The 15,881-nt window shown below is 53.8% G+C and overlaps 1 protein-coding gene across 1 annotated transcript in view; it reads right to left on the reverse strand.

Annotated features, from left to right (window-relative positions):
- Positions 1 to 15,881, reverse strand: part of FSTL4 (follistatin-like 4) — a 348,602-nt gene that overhangs the window by 222,857 nt on the left and 109,864 nt on the right. The gene's annotated exons all lie outside the window — the stretch shown is intronic.

The following is a 15,881-nucleotide window of genomic DNA, read 5'->3' on the forward strand; positions in this document are numbered from 1 at the left end:
CTGCAGCTGGCTTGGAGGGATTTATTTACCTTCAGTAGACCCTGGCCTAATTTGCTTTGGGAGTCCAACTCACAGAGGGATTTTTCCAACAGGGAAGAATGGATAGGCTTTTCCACACTGAGAGTCCTGCTGTGGAAGGAGACTGAAGTTGTGTTTCTCTGGGAAGGGGCTCAGGCAACTGAGTGACACGTGCTGCTGCTATTCTTGCCAGGAGAAGCCCAGCAGCTCCTCAGGCCACACCTAACAGCCCCAGACCTAAGGGTGACAACACTCTTTCATCTGAGGCCGACAGCTGTGTCTCCGTTAGTCATTCAATCCTCCCAACAAGGCTGCCTACGAGGCGGCCAAGGCTCGGAGGCCAAGTGACACAAGGTATGTTTGAGGAACTGATTCATGTCAGCAACTAGGACAGTGTCTGAAGCACCTGTGCTCAAAAACAACGAATGCGGGCCCTCCCAGGCGGCATAATGGGTTAAAGCACAGCACTATGAAGCTAGCTATAGCCGTTCCAACACAAGTTCAAAACTTGGCCAGCAAGGTGACCCACATGGCGCAGCGGACCTCTCCTGACCCGCCTACTGCTCCCCTCAGCAGTGTACTTTGTCCATCTGCCTGTTCTGCTCCCCGCTCTGTCTCTATGAATGCTCTCACCCCCTGCACCCTCTGGCCTGTACTCCAGCTCTGTATGCATAAATAATAATAAAAAAAAAATCTTTAAAAAATGAATGAATGAAAGCACCAGCTAACTCAGATGCAAGCCTGGCCTCACCTTGGTGCAGTAACCTGCACCTCTTTCCTACTCTTCTTCACACTCATTGACAAGGCAGGCAGGACCTGTCCTTTTTCTCTGCAGGGCTCACCCACGGGTGGAAGTGCAGTGAGCCCAGGGGCAGGTACTCACAGATGCACTGAGGCTGCCCTCTCCTGTAGCCTGCAGGCTCTATCACCCTCTCAGTGCATGGCTGCCACGGGGCAACATCCCAAGCTCACCGGGATTGCATCACAGCTTTCCCAGGTCTTCTGCTGAGATCAGATGGTATTTTGAGTGCATGCTCCTGCCCCCAGGTAACGGTCCCTGTCGGGACAGCACCTTGCTGTACCTGGCGTAGGAGCCTCCCAGAGACTCTCTGGGAAGACTGCTCTGGCACCTCTCTGCTCTCTTACGACAAGTCCCTCCAGGCTCAGGCTGGCAGTGGGGGATGGACACCGGACTGAGGTCAGCCCCCAGGGCTGGTGGAGACTCCTTCCTCATCAAGCTGCCAGCTTGGAGAAGGGAGTTGGAGAGGAGCATGCCCCTTCTCAGAGGGCCGCGCAGGCTGAGTCCATGCTGGGGCCGCAGCACCGGCTCAGGCAAGGGCAGCTCAGTCTCCAGAGGGAGCACCCCATGGAGCCCCAGCTCGAGTCCCTCAGAGACCCATCTCGCCACTGAGCAGAAAGAGGGCAGGGCTGAGGGCTGGAGGCTGGACGGGGAGGGGCCGCCAGCCACAGAGGCAGTGTTCTCAGTTCTGAAAGTCACTGCAGCATTTTTATCTTTCTCAAGAAGTGGAAATGACTAAGTCGGGGCGGGATGAAGCACAACTAGCAACATAGCAGCTGTCAGAAGAGAAGCATAAGCCATTCTCGGCAGTAGAAAGATCACATTTCTTCCTCAATCAGCGAGTTTTAATTTATTTATCTAGCTGAGTTATGATGGATACAGTCTGCCCAAATATATTACACGGGGATAATGCAATCTCTTATCCAGAAGCCACCATATTATAGATACCATCAAGCTACTTTCTCAAAAGTGTTTGGTACCCTAGCAACCAAAAAGGAAAAAAAAAAAAAAACAAACTAAGACATAAAAATTACATCGCATCTGCAATACTCTGTTGAAATTGGTTTTGCAATAAAGCATGTATTGTAAAAACAAAGGTTTAATGATATATCAGTTTGGTGAAAATCTGATTACAAAGCAAAAACACATACATCTAAGTAAAGTTGCAGAGCTTTTAAAAATGAAACTTGGCAAGGAGTCCTGGGCAAGCTCTATGTGGAAGGGGGCCGGATCGTTCCCCTCGTCATGGTGAGCCTGCACCATGAAACCCCTTCACCGCAGGCTGCCCTGTGACGCCACCCTCAGTCCTGCATGTGACAACCTGCGGCAGCAGTTACTGGCGTTCCCGAGTTAGACACGGCAGGTGTTACCCAGACACACGAACTGTCTGCTGGGAAGGAGACACCTCAGTTCCCCGAAGGTGGCATTTTTCTGCTGTGCAGTGGCACGAGGCTGGGTCCCTGGAAGCCCGGCAAACTGCTGCTGCCCCCCGGGTGCCAGCGCCATCCAGACCTGCTGACCTGGAGTTCGGTTGCTGTGCAGGCCTCACAGAGCTGCCAGTGCCCAGAGGGCACTGTTTTGACACCCCAACTGCCAGACGGAGCCTACCTGGCCCGAGACCCCGTGATGTGTAGGGCTCCCCAGGCACCCTGTCCTAGCTCTGGGCCTCCTGGCTGCACTGCGCCTGTGATCGACTCTGTCCAACCCAGCACAGTGCGTGGTGCACAGCAGGCCTCACCCCACGCAGGTGGCTAAACGGCTGTGTGCCAGGCTCCTCCTCGAGGAGGGCAAGGGGGAGGACAGGGGGTGGCTGACAAAGCTGGCAGCCCATGGGGGGACGGGCAGGTGCACCTGACCTGCACCATCTCCCTACACTTGGCCTTTCCTCTTCTTTTTTCCCCTCACTTTCCCTGGCACCTTGTTTTTCTGCTACAGAGAAAGAATAAACTCATCATAGTAAAATGCCGGTCTTATGACTCTGGGAGGTACTTTTATTTCCCAGGAAAATAACAGGCAGGGATACTGACTCTAAGAGAATGAACGGGGGCCTGTCCTGCGTGGCACCCTCTGGTTGAAGGTGACACATTGCAGCTGCTACTGCTAACACGGCAGAGCTGAATGCAATTGGTTTTTAAACATGTATGTACATGTACCTCACTGATTATGTTTCCTAATGTATATTGATCGCCTTTTCAAATAAACTCAGCCTGTCGAAAGGGTCAGGCATGCAGGCCTCACCAGATGAGGCTGGGGGCAGAGGGGACTAGAGGGAGGGAGCAGGAGACTCCCGGGGGTAGAAACCAGGTCCAAGGAGCCTTCCACAGAGCGCAGCACAGAGGTGAGGTTCAAGGTCTTGCGGGGAATGAGAAGGCAAAGTCAGAGAGGCAGTGGTGAGGACAGCGGATAAGACTTCGCCCCGTGCCGGCTCTCCTTGGGCCGGCGGCCCCCTTTGGGGCCAGGAAGGGGCTGCCTCAAAACTGGACCACCATCCAAAGGCCTGGCGAGGGTGGCATGGGCTCCTTGGGGCCCCAGCTGTCCCGGGGACTTACCTGCTGTGACAGGTAGGGACCTCTGTTCTGGGGGCAGAGACATAAGCAGTTTGCTTATTTCCTGGAAAGACCCTCGGCTGTGTGGACCAGGCGTTCAAAGGTAACTTCCTGGCCTCCCTCATTATGGCCCGGAGCCCTCCGAGCAGCTGCTCTGGTGTCTGCAGCACACAGCCCACTGCCTGTGCGCGTACACGCACCCGGCCAGCCCTCGAGCGGGGGCGATGAAGGCCACTGGCCACAAAGCCCAGCTGACGCTGGGGGCCACCCGCTCGTCCTCTGCCTGGTGCTCCCTGACACGTTGGGTTAGATCCAACAGTGTGAAGCTTTTTCGCTCGTCTCCTAAGAATACTTGTCAATGACCAGCTCACAACCTCACCCAAAGATGGGCTTTCAAAAAACAACCCTGTAGCCCAGGTAACAAGTCACAGAAATGTCTCCTTTTCTATCCATGGTGACTTCCTGTTTTTGACCTTGGATCTCTGCACCACGCAGGAGCCCGCTGACAGCCTCACGAAATACGGCTGGGGAGATTCCATTCCACCGACCCTTGCGAGGGTGCTGCTAACTGCACTGGGTGGGATTTACAACTACAGTTTTCTGTAACATTGTTCCCAGGATGGGGAGGTAGACAGGAAAAAAAAAAAAGAAAGAAAGGGAAAAAATAGAAAGCTAAGAGGAGGAAATATAATTTCAAATTCATTCATGATTTATCTGTTCCCTCCCGGTGGCTGCAGGGGAATTTTAACTCTGCTGCAAGATGGCCTGGCCGCTGCCATGTGCCAGGGAGCTGCAAAAAGCTGGGCACTGTTAACCGTTCCGTTGCTGGTGGCTCCCAGCCTGCGTGCTACTGCTACCCAGCCTGGCGTCTGGTTGATCTCAGTGCCTGGCAGGACATCACAGGCCTCCCGGGGCACCCAGGTGGGCGCCTCTAGCTCACAGAGAGACTCGCCCCATCGTTCTCCGAACAAACAAAATCCTCTGGAGTCAAAGTGAAACAGAAAACATTTGAAACTCTGTCCTTTCCACTTGGGCTGCTTTCTCCTTTATCCAAAGCCTTTCCTTTGAAATGCTACAAAGCCCTGAAGGGAGGCGAGTGAGCAGCGCAAAGCCGCCTTTTAGAAATGCCAGTTTCCCTGTTAGGGAGCCAGGGCGGCGGGTCCATCAAATGCTCCACGCTGCCCTGTCATTTGCACTGATGGGCTCCATCTACAAAGGCTTCATCGGCATCTCAAGTCTGTGCTGCCCCACACGGTTTATAAAGGCCCTTCCTCGTACATTTCTGGGCTCAATCTGTTTCTGCCATTTAATCAAGGATCTTTAACTTCCAGAAAAAAGGGGGACACGGCGACCTTGGAAGGAGTGGACGAGGCCATTAATCAGTGGTCTCTGCAAGCGAGTGAGGAGAGGCCGCGTGGAACAGCCGGGCGTCAGGTTCCAATTAGCGCGCAGGACGAAGACCCAGGACGAAGGGGTTAAGGCCGATGTCACCAGCCAAAAGAAACAGGGAAAATTCATCCCCACAGCCCAGCCTTCGACAAGCACCCATCTATCTATACGTTCAGCTGAGCTTTCCTTTCCCATTCTGCACGACGAACAGTCATTGTTTAAAAATGTCACGATAATAATCAGCTTTTGCGGCAAAGATATGAAAAATGTATTGCAAGATCTAAAGGATGATATTGTCTTCCAGCAGATTACACATTCCGCCCACAGAAAGGGCTAATCTGATGTCCTCAGAGAGGAAATAGGTAAACATTTTCAACATTATCACCATCTGTATTTCATTTCTTAGGGCCTGCTCAAGAAAACAGTTATTTATGTATAAATAAAAAAGAATGATTTTGTCCTTAAGAAAATAGTAATGGAAGCCTTGAGAGATCTGCCCTGGGTTTCACCGATCCAGCCTGTGACTGGGAGGAGACACGGGCACCATACCCAACCCCCCCAGAAGACAGCCCAGTGCCTCCCCGCCACGTCCGCTGAGTTCACCCAGCTCAAGTCCACCTTGGACTGGCCTCAGCCACGTCCTCCAGATATTTCATGGCGGGGGGGAGAGGGGGGAGAAATGACCTTACCTTGGGAATTCCAGAGAGGGGTCTTGGCAGTGGAATCTAGGCCCTCTGCCTCCAGCAACACAGCCGCCCTCTGGGTCCGTGCCCATCTGGACCCAGAGGGATGGGACTCAGCCTTGCGGCCCAAGCCGACGGACAGTTGTCAGCTGATTCTGAGGGCCTCGCCGACAGGCGGGGTGACCCCGGCTGCTGCTATGGGAGAATCTTTGGAAGGTTTGGCGCAGCCCTGCCTGGCTACCTTGACCTTACAGTGCTATCATTAAACAGGGAGCGAGGTGGGGGGAACTGCTGGTCAACGCTTTGAAACCTGCAATTTTACCTGATTGCAATGTTTCCTGAACTACCTGCCATGTGCGTAGGCCTTGGCTGGTCTCTGGGGGTGCTGGGCAGCAGAGAACGGAGGGCAGGTTCCCGCACTGCCACACCCTAGACGGGTAGGAGGGGTCTGCTGGAGGCAGGTAAGTTGGGCATCAGCTCTTTGGCCTTGGCCAGTTCACAGGCCCTGATGGACAGCTCAGCCCTTCACTGACACCTCCCTCTCCCCAAAAGACCTCAACTGCCTCTGAGAGGGTCAGTCGGTGCTCAGGCTCACCCTCGGAGGGAAGTTTAATTTTAGTTGGCGGACTTCCATAAACCTTGGGGGTTTCACTGTTTTCTCCTGTTTCCTTGGGCCCAAGAGCCCGAATCAAAGGGCACACATGTTTATTTTCAGAGGCAGAGTCAAAGGGCACACCTGCGTTGAGCCCACTGCAATGTTCCCGAGAACTCCCCACTGCTCCGGAAGCCAGGTAAAGGGAGGGGTACAAGGGCACGCATCCAGAACACCCACATTTGAGGAGTCCCCGAGACTGGGGACAACCAAACAGGACCGGAGATGGGTCGTAAAGCCTAGACTTTACAGAAACGAATTGCTGGAATGTCTTACATCTTGTTATGTTGAAAACACTGTTTGGGGGCCCTCCCTGGTGGCACAGTAAGTTAGGGCACAGCGCTAAGAAGCTAAAAAAAAAAAAAAAAAAAAGCCACTGCAGCACGAATTCGATCACTGCCTCAGAGATGACCACATGATGCAGCAGACCTCTCCTGACCCGCCCGCTGCTCCCTTCAGTGGTGTACTTCGTCTGGCTTGTTCTGCTCCCCACTATGTCTCTGGTGAATCCTCTCACCGCCCCTGCACCTCTGGCCTGTACCCCAGTTCTGTGTGCACAAATAAATGAATCTTAAAAACAAAAAACAGTTGGCCCTCCCTAGTGGCGCAGCGGGTTAAAGCACAGCACTAAGAAACTTAAGCCACTTCCGCATGAGTTCGATCCCCACCTTCCCCGGAGGTGACCCACATGGCGCGGCAGACCTCTCCTGACCCGACTGCTGCTCCCCTCAGCAGTGTACTTTGACAGTCTGCCTGTTCTGCTCCCCACTCTGTATCTGTGAATCCTCTCACCCTCCGCTTCTCTGGCCTGTACCCCAGCTCTATATGCATAAATAAATAAATCTTTAAAAAAAAAAAAACAGTTTGGCTCTCAGAAATCTCCCTTAAATTTGAATAAATTCAATCGGCCAATATGATCTAGCACCCATCCTCCTGCAGCATGTGGCTGGGGTTGGGGGGTCCGCACAGAGAGCAGGGGTGTGCGGGTTCCGGGCCCCAGGCGGCTCCTGGGACGGAGGGCATCATGAGGCTGTGGGGGGCGGGTTCTCCCTGTGTCTGGCTTAGACTTTGTGGTGCAAACTACTGTTGCTTTTGTTTCTTCTTTTAGCCTGATGTTCTCTGGTTCGCACACCTGAGAAGTAAACTGTTTCTGAGAACATCCCCCTTTTCCCGTCAAGGGTTCATGTGGATGCCCCTCCCATCAGGGAAGCTACAAAGCTGTAGGGGGATGACCCATAGCTGGTGTGGACATCTGCCTGTCCCCTGAAGCTCTCGGGCAAGCCCTGCTCTCCACGAGGAGACCAGGCTCCTCTGTCCACCTGCGTCCTTTTCTCCTGCTATCTCCAGCCGCGTTTACATTTCTTCTTTCTCCTTTTGTCTGTGAGCTCTGGGCTCTAATCCCAGAGAAGCTCAGTGGTAGTTATAGGTCCTTCATCCATCTTCTAAAGAACAAACAGGCCTTATTTTACAGTGAGACAGGGAAAAATAGACATTTGATGGGACCCAACACGGCCTAGAAGACCTGAGCGTAGCTGGTAGTCTCTCTGGAAACTTTCCACAGGTATCATTCCCTGGGTCGGGGCAGGTATGGGCTCCAGCCGCACAGGGCACTGAGTGCCTGGGGCAGCCATCCGACCACTCTGGGCCTCGGCTTCCTCACTTGACAAAAAGGGCTTAAAACCCGCACCGCTGCTCAGGCCCTTTCCCCCGTCACACTCTGGCATACAGTGACTATTAGCTTCCCTCTTTCCTCAGTCACGCCAATCAAAAAAAAAAGAATCTGTGCTAAAGAATAAAGACTACAGAATACAAAAAAAGAATACAATGGCCCAGGTGAGAAACTATACACCTGAAACCTACTTGGTGTCACAAACCATATTACCACCACCACAAAAAAAGCCACCTTTCTTCCGTGTTACTATTTTACTTATAGCACTGGGTTCCCTGAAATTAACCACCTATGTGGAGCAGTTTTATCTACATGAATGGTTAAATAAAATTTTGAGAGTGGTCCAGAAATCAACCCACATTCCAGGGAAATGCCTGTGGAATAAATGCATTTTAGTTTTCTAAGGTCCAAACACCGGCCTCACAACGGATTGCTGGGAACAAAACCCTCATGTGAGTTGTGAACTGCTTGTCCAAATCACTTACTCAAATTCCATCTGTCGACACTGCTCTGCTATTAGAATTTCTAATCTAAAGGGAAAATGCCATACCTACTGTGGGTTTCAAGCCTGTGTCTCAATATTGGGACCTGCCATCCATCCTCCCTGTCACAACAGACTGATTGCCTTCAGAAGTGGTTCTTCAAGAACAACGGAGTGATTCTCATACCCTCAGCATTTTGGTCTTCTGCAGCAAGTTAATTCAATTCCTATATAGTTTACTGAGGCATTTACAAATTTCCTGTTCCCTATCCCAACTGCACTGTGTAATCTTCCAGTTTTACTTCACCTCCCTTTGTTGCTGCAAATCTGTGCTCGAAACACCTTGGGATGAATGCAGATTTGATTTTCCCACCTAAACCAAACAAAGAGCCTCTGAAACTTCCCCCCAAAATTATAGGCTTCAGACGCTGCTAGTGACTGACCAGACAAATCTGGTTCTGATAACTTCTTTCTATCAGTATCCTTGGAAAGGGTTGGGAACTCAGTCCTAGTTGCTGTGATGCTATTCACATCTAAGCAATTTTATACCATTGAGATGATTTATTGTGCTGTTTGATCAGGCTGGGTAATAAATCTCACACATTTTCTTTATTTCAGAACCCCCCCCCCCCCGCAACACATTTAAAAAGAAAAGACCAAATGACCTGGGATGTTCAAATAAGAAAATAACGACATATTTGCATCTTTGTGTCTCAGATCCTTCTTCCACGTCTCAGAGCGACCAAGGGGAGTTCTAGCCGCACGTGGGTTCAGCGGAAGAGCCCCGTCCAGCCCGTCACCACTCTGCAGCCAGGACAGGAGCCGCGGTCGTGAGCTCAGGCAAGGAGCAGGTGGCCCCGCAGAACCCACTGCCTTTCCTGGCCCTTCACAGACATTCAAGAGCGGTCTGAGGGAGTGTGGGGATGTCAAGACAGCCCTCAAGGCCACGTACTCTCTGGCCAGAGCCAGTGACATCTGCTTCTTTCATAAGCCTCCTGCCCTTGATGCGGCCTTTCCAGAGAGAAACTGGCCAGGTAAAGGGTTCCGAGGTACCCACTTGGAGGCCTGGCACACACAATCCTTTAGCGGAAGGCCTGTGATCGCAGCACTCCCTTCCCCATAACACCCTGGAGAACCCCTAAGGCACTGCCTAACTGGCCCTGGGGTGCCAGGGTCTCTCTGGGTGAGAGCACCTTAGGCACCTCCTAGGCTATTAACACTCCACCGTGCCATCCAGAATTCTGTTCAAGGCAGGAGGATTTGACATGGCAGCACATGTGAGCATTAACTTGCATTTAACTCCTGATTATTAGTCACAGAAACTCTTGAGATACCGTTTCCATGCCAGTGGACAGCTCAGAAGAGGGTGCATGTCCCCCTCTGGCAGTCAAGTGTGAAGGCAGCAGACTGATAGAGACTGTGCTTTCTTTTGCTGCTGTTGTGATGTCTGCTTATGACTCCCTTGGGGCGGAAGAAAGGGTCTGGAGGTGGTGAGGCGCAGGCCGGCCCTTGACAGCCTCCCCCGTGGTTTTGAGTGTAACCTGCCCTTGCCCATGCCCCATGGACCTCACCATGTGTGACAGTCACATTCCCTACTGTTGGAGCCAGTGGGAGGGGGACTTCTTGTAATCTTCGAAAGCAGGTGAACTGATAAGACACACAGCTTCTGAGCTGCTGCTGCCAAAGCCTGGGGTCTCGGGGCTGGGAGACACGTTCCAGAAATCCTTCATTCCTGGTGCTCATGAGCAGAGTGTCCTCTGTTTCTTTCCAAGGCCTGGCTGAAGAACACCTACAGAAGACACCTCGGCAGCCAGAGGCCACTCCAGCATCTCGTGACAGTGTGGCAGCCTTCGAGGTCACTCTCTACATCTGGCGACAAGGCAAGGACTCAGCCAAATTTCAGTCCAGTTCCACCTGGTCATTGGCTGGCTAAGTCCAGCTTTTACACAGACTCCTAGTAAGCCAGTTGACTTCAAATGCCTGTTTTTCATATTTAATCAAGCATCTCTTCCTCTGCTCTTGGTCTCTAGCCCAGTTCTTCTTTCCTGATCCCTGTGACTCCTAACAAGGTCCTAAAAGTACTTTTCCATCCCTTCCCTCATCCTGCCCACTGACTGTGAGTTCCTACTTTGACCTGGTGATCTGGAGTTGAGTTCCATTTCTCTCCTCTACTGCAAGAGTCTCGAATAAAGCCTTCCTCACCACTTGAAGTAAGAGTTAAAACCATTTCTACTCGGCACAGCCCACTTGCACCCCTCAGCCCACACAGTCGACAGCCTGCGTGGGGAAAAGGCCTATCACCTGAAGCATCGTGTCCTCTCTCATCTGCTCCTCCACCTCCTTTCCAAAGTCTTTGCCTGAATAGGGGACAGCGTTTTCCACACCACGAGGATTAAGGTTTCAAGGGCAAACATCCCATGTCAAGGACTCTGACCCTAATACACAAGTTGTAAGTGACTGAGATCCTTCTCTGCATGTGAACAACATTGCAGACGAGTCAATTAATCAGTGAAGGTGTTGAGCTCTGGGAGGCAGTTAAGAGGACGCAACAGACCCGAACAGGCTAGGCGAAGGCTGGTGGTGGTTAAGTGCTGACTCCAGCCGAGGCATCAGTTTGCTGCCTGGCTACCCCAAGGATTCTCGCGCCCAGCCTCGGACTGAATTCGGTTTCAGTGACCTCCCAGAGGGGCAGCCAATGAAGCTGGAGTGCGTGCTCGGGGGACGCATGACATCGTCCGCAGGGTCTCCCCAGATGCTCTCCGAGGCCCTGTGATTCCAGCACAGCACACCTGCCTCGGGATGTCAAAAGGCTTCAGTTCTGTGGCCCGCAAATCCCCAGAGCACCACACCGCTCTAAGTGGCCTGCCGGGGACAGAGGTCGTCACAACAGACATTATTGACTTTAAGGCCAGCTATTTGCCCAGCGTCGGGCCATTCTCTGCTGACTTTCTATGCAGAATTTTCCAGTTAAATGTGAGGAAGATTGTCCCACCTCCACTACAAAATACTCTAAACAAATCCATAACCCAGGTTTCAAATGTTCAAGTTGTTCAAAGGAAATTGCTCTTTCACAAAAGAAAAAACAATTACTAGTTTACAATGAAGCATCCCCACAGGGACCGACCTGCCGGGTGGGGGGACCAGCCGACTTGATTGCTGTGGCTGAAGCCTGGCACCCTTCCTGCCCTTCTCAGGGCAGCGGCTTCCTCTCCCCACCCCATCCCCAACCTCCCCCCTCCCCCCAGAGAGCCCTGATCAGCCACAGAAGAGGAAGAGGAGCTGTTGTGTAGAAAAAGGGTGGGGGTGGGGGATGGACTATGACTTCAGGGGCGGGGAAGGCTGACCCAACTGCAGTAACTGAGGGGGGAGACTCTGAAGGGCTAGGTGAAAGAGGAGGCGTTTCCTCATGCTTTATGTGTTTCCTACAAGCATCCCTCAGTGAACTGGTCACTGCATTCCAGCCTTTCTGCAGAAGGTGTTTATTTGTACAGTCTGTATTCTAAGCCCAATGCTGAGCAAATAGCTTTGGGTGTTTCCCTCTGTGGGTGAAAAGATCACTAGCCGCAGTAGGTCTGGCTTCTCCTACCAGACTCTGGAAGCAGCCACTATGCCCACCTCTCTGACCTTTGCCCCTGGACATCCCCCATCCCACTTCCCACCCACTCTTCTCAGTCTGGCCATGTTCTGATAGTCTCTCCAGGCCCTTCGTTCTTCACCTGGCCTGTCTTCTCTGACTTCTCGAGTCTGTAGATGTTTCGTTTCACATGGAGGGTACCTACGCTGAGGGGTACTACTGCATTACTGCTGTGTGTGGCATTTCCCCACATGGCGAGCTCCACGCTGGTGTGTGCGGTGATGCCCGCAGCAGGGTGCCGTGGCCATGGAGGGGCGCCCACACAGAGCAGGGCAGGTAGCTGGAGTTTTGTCCTACAGTGTGTAACTGATTTTCCCCTCCCTGCTGAGATCATGCCCACCCCCCCACCGCCCATGGAGATGAGCAGGGGCCGCTCGAGGCACTGGGACAGGTGCCTGCACAATGCCAGGGAGCGTGTGCTCTGCAGCTGGTCCCGCGGTGGGCCCCGGGGTGCAGGCTGGGCTGAGTGGCAGTGGCATGAATGGCCGATGCGGTGCCCAAGGTGCGGAGAGAAATGCCTTAGTGATAGAGTGTGAGGCAAAGCAGCAGGCAGACACGTGTGACCGAAACACGTCCTAACCGGAATACAGCACTGCCGAGTAATTGTACTGACACAGGGAGACACCAGGGAAATGATCGTGTGGGGAGCAGTGTGTCTTGGAAGAGGCAGAGGCAGATCAGGGAAGTGCTGGGGCACTGCCCTGCCGCTTTCAATTCTTCAGCCCGCTCCAGTCGCAGGTGGTGAGCAAGAGGCCTTGCCTTGCACGCCGATCTCCAGAGAAGCTGGCGTAACATACTCCCTGATCCCACTCCAGAGATTCTGGTTCGGCAGGACAAGGTGGGTGCTAGAAGCTGGTTTTCTTTTTAAGATTTATTTATTTATGCATACAGAACTGGAGCACAAGCCAGAGATGCAGGGTGGTGGAAGATTCACCGGAGACAGAGTGGGGAGCAGAACAGGTCGACTGACAAGGCACACTGCTGAGACAGGAGAGGTCTGCCGCACCATGTGGGCCACCTCTGGGGCGGGGATTAAACTCATGCTGAAGTGGTTTTAGCTTCTTAGTGCCGTGCTTTAACCTGCTGCGCCACCATGGAGGGCCCAAGAAGCTGATTTTTAAGAAGTCTTCCCAGTGATTCTGGGGCAGGTGCTCTATGTCCCAGAGAACCGAGTGTCCTGGGAACACGCTCCGCTAGTTTTCCAATACAGATTCAAGGAAGACTTTAAACAGATGGTGCTTCTGTGCTTTAGGATCTTCACAGGGGGACATGCCGGGGTGGGGGTGCGGGGAGGGTGACTAACTTGTCTGAGACCAGAGCTCTACCCCTATGCCACCCAGGTCCCAGTGCTTAGCAGAGAGCAGGTGGGGGCTGCACAGTTTTCAGCAGTGAGCAGGAGAAAGGCTCAAGGTGAAGCTCACCTGGTCCTGTGTGGAAGGACCTCTGTCCTCGGACTGCTCACCCTCTTCAGAGCGTCTCACCATGCTCTGCTCCCCTCTCAGGAAAGGGGGGTGCAGCGTGAAGAGCAGAGCTCCTAGGCCAAGCACTCATTCTCTCCTCTCCTCCAAGGGTAGTTCTTTATGTTAGAGCGAGCTGAGAGGAAGAATCCCTTGGGACAAGAGCATTTACCAACACTGAGGGCCACCCATTCGTTCACTCACGGCCCACCCACCATCCCTCGAGCCGTCTATGCAGCTAAAACCTACTGAATTTTCTGAGTGATAGATCCTCTGTCACGTGCCTGGAGCAGAACGTGGACAAAGCAAGGTCCTTCTCCTCCCAGTCTGGTGAGGACAATGGACACAGCCTAGGGTGGATGTCACTTGAGTCCTATGGCCCAGAACTAACAAACCAAGGAGAACAGACCTAGCTTCTGCTGACCTGGTGGGGTGGGGCGGGCTCCTGGGGCAGGGACGGCTGCCCTGAGGGCTGAGGAGTGAGCCTTGGTGGAGGGCCTGCGAGAGCGTGAGTGAGTACCGTGAGTACTGGGGAGTGTGGTGCGAGCACCACTTCCCTGGGACAAAGCCACAGCTTGCTGAAGTTCCAAGGACAACCGGGGGGGGGGGGGGTTGGGGGAGTTGTGGGGGGCTGCTTGCCCTCTAGCCTCCCAGGTCAGCGGGGAGCTTACAGGAAGCCACAGGGCTATTGCCAAGTGGTGCGGGATCAGGATCTGGCTTGTGTTCCTTGTATGTAGGCAGCCCAGGTGGTGGCCGTGCAGAGGAGTCAGGTGGGAGACGGGCTCCACTGGCAACTGACCCGCTGACCTGGCCATGCAGGGGCCTGAGCCCAGGCAGTGAGGAGGGCAGGGTGGAGAACACAGAAGCCACAGACCATGGATGGCGGGTAAGAGGTGTAGGGCCCAGGGTGACTGGGGCTCTCAGGCCCCCGAGTACACCCACAGATGCCCAGGGCGGAGGCTCCCTACACCCACCCCTCAGGGCGTGAAGCCCTCCGCCCAGAGGTCCCCCCACTGCGCCCTCCCTGTGCCTGCTCCTCGGCTGTTTGCTCAGACACCGCTGCCCATGAACTAAACGCTCCTAAAAACATTTCTTATACATTACAGGCGTTTTTCTACCTTGAAACACTCGGGTGATTTAATTTGTTTTCTGAAATAACAAAAGCAATTAGACTAATTGCCTTCAGAATGGGGCACTCCCAGGGAACAGCCTCAACACCGCACAGGAGGAGCCTGGCAGACTCTTCCAGGTTCATCACGTGCGCAGCGGTCCGCCCGTCTCGTCACAGGCGGGGTGTCTCAGCAAGAGAAAGGTGTGCTGAGGGCAGCGGCCCTGCTCTGCCGCCCCTCGGTGACCGACGAGGGTCGGTCACCTCCCACCACGCTGAGCCAGGCGTCACCAACAGAGCGGCGAGGTGCTGCTGCCCCTAGGTGCTGCTCGTGGTTTGCATCGACTCTGCTCTGTCCAGCCAGACTGACCCTGGGGACCACCCAGGCCAGGGAGCCGGGAGTGACCATCTGGGCTTGGTTCATGGCCACTTGCAGCTTGGCTCACCGCGGAGCCGATTCATAAGCATCACCAAGGACAATGACAAGTCCAGGATACAAAGGGTGAAGGGGACCCCATCACTTCCTTTGTTTTCTCAGAGACACTGGCCCGAGGCCTCCCCGAGAGGCTTCTGCACCTCACCCACGCAGGGCAGCGTGGGGAGCCATGGAGCGGCCACCTGTTATAACGGCAGCAGAGCTCCACCAGGCACCAGGCGAGCTACTGAACAGCCTCTCCCCAGCCCGAGGCCTGGGTCCAGCGTGCAGTCCTGACCGTCTTGGACGCAACCACCAAGCAAACAGCCCCCATCTCCCCACGGCTCAGCAATGCGCACCGGCGGCAGGTCACCATTCTCGACCTCACCTCCCAGATCGTACAGCTCAACGTGGGAAGCACACCCACCCAAGCAACACCTAAGTGCAGGGCAGAAGGCTGGTGAGCAAGACCAAGAAAGGGGGGAGTGTGTGGAGAGCGAGGGATCCCCTCCTAGTGCAGGGACTCAGGAGACTTCCAGGACAAGGCAGCATGGAGCCCAGGCAGTGCAGGGTGGAAGGCAGGTGTGGAAGGAGAGGTATCTCAAGATGAAGAAATGCACAATGTGTGGGGGCTGAAGACATGTCTGGGGGTGAGCTGGAGGTCTCGCTAGGTCAGAGGACAAGAGGTAGCGGGGGGCAGAGGCAGGCGAGGCTGGAAAGGCAACTCAGGACCACACTGGAAGGAGACTGGCTGGCAACCAGGTGATTGGGTTCTCTTTTGTGGGTTTGGGGAGTCAAGTTTCCAGGTCTGAAGATGGTGGGACCCAAAGGAGTCTGGCGAAGACAACAGCACAGGGCCCATAAGCAAATTCTGTTGAGACTACTGTCTCTGAGACCTTTCTCCTGCATCCACCCCGCAGCACCCTGCCTAGGTCGGCTGTCCCCGGCACCATGCAGGCACCAAGGCCATGCTAGACAAGGTAATTACTAACTGGCATCTTCAAACAGCTAGAAGATGTCACTTCTGGAA

This window comes from Condylura cristata, unplaced genomic scaffold, assembly GCF_000260355.1.
Source record: "Condylura cristata isolate star-nosed mole 26May11 unplaced genomic scaffold, ConCri1.0 scaffold00021, whole genome shotgun sequence".
NCBI classification, from domain to species: Eukaryota; Metazoa; Chordata; class Mammalia; order Eulipotyphla; family Talpidae; genus Condylura; species Condylura cristata.